Source organism: Larimichthys crocea, unplaced genomic scaffold (genome assembly GCF_000972845.2).
Source record: "Larimichthys crocea isolate SSNF unplaced genomic scaffold, L_crocea_2.0 scaffold83, whole genome shotgun sequence".
NCBI classification, from domain to species: domain Eukaryota; kingdom Metazoa; phylum Chordata; class Actinopteri; family Sciaenidae; genus Larimichthys; species Larimichthys crocea.
The window spans coordinates 1,492,839-1,493,640 of NW_020860930.1; the positions used below are offsets into that span (position 1 = coordinate 1,492,839).

The 802-nt window shown below is 47.5% G+C and overlaps 1 protein-coding gene across 9 annotated transcripts in view; it reads right to left on the bottom strand.

Moving 5' to 3' along the window:
- stambpl1 (STAM binding protein-like 1) overlaps positions 1–802 on the bottom strand; it is a 20,446-nt gene that overhangs the window by 16,287 nt on the left and 3,357 nt on the right. The gene's annotated exons all lie outside the window — the stretch shown is intronic.

The window sequence follows — 802 nt, forward strand, 5'->3', positions numbered from 1 at the left end:
TGAAAACTATATCAAGCTAACCATACAGTGTCTTGGACCCTTTCTTGTGTATGGGTGGAGATTGTACACTGGGTCAGGGTCGGACTAGGAACAAAATCCGGCCCTGGCATTTTTTCTTGGGACCGGCCCATCATTGGAGCCATTTGGTGTTTAGCTTGGTAGCTTAAGCAACCGCTCCATATGTGAAGGCTCGCTGCGGGGGCTCAGGTTCGATTCCCGACCTGTGCGGCCCTTTTCCGCATCTTAACTCGGATTTTCTCTGCTCCTCCTTTCCTCTTTTTAGAACCTCTGTCGTCCATAATTTATTGTAATTAATATTCGTGCAACATACAGTATGAAGTTTATCTATAGACTGTATATGAGTCTATCCCTGTTTCGGTTTCACATAAACCTAGCGGCTGCATGGACGCATCCATTTGAGGGGGGGTGTAAATCGTAACTTCTGAACCTGTCATGAAGAGGCAAATATTAACCGATATTAGCCAGTGCAACCCAAAGCCTATTCCAAATGGATGCAAATGGGCCACAAGTCCATTTTGGGCTGCTGGGCAAATGTTGCAAAGGCTACAAAATAACAAATACATACATACAAAAAAAACACCAGATGCCACCGGCCCATATGTGGCCGAGATGGACCGGCCCATCTGGCATTTGCCAGGTAGCACAGACTGCCAGTCCGAGCCTGCACTGGGTGTTGTGGGGCACTCCTGTGAGGTTGAAGGCATGCTGAGGTTGGCCTGATAAACAGCTGCGTGGCCTGTTTTATGTCTGCCACGATTAAAAACGGTATTGATCAGGGGTA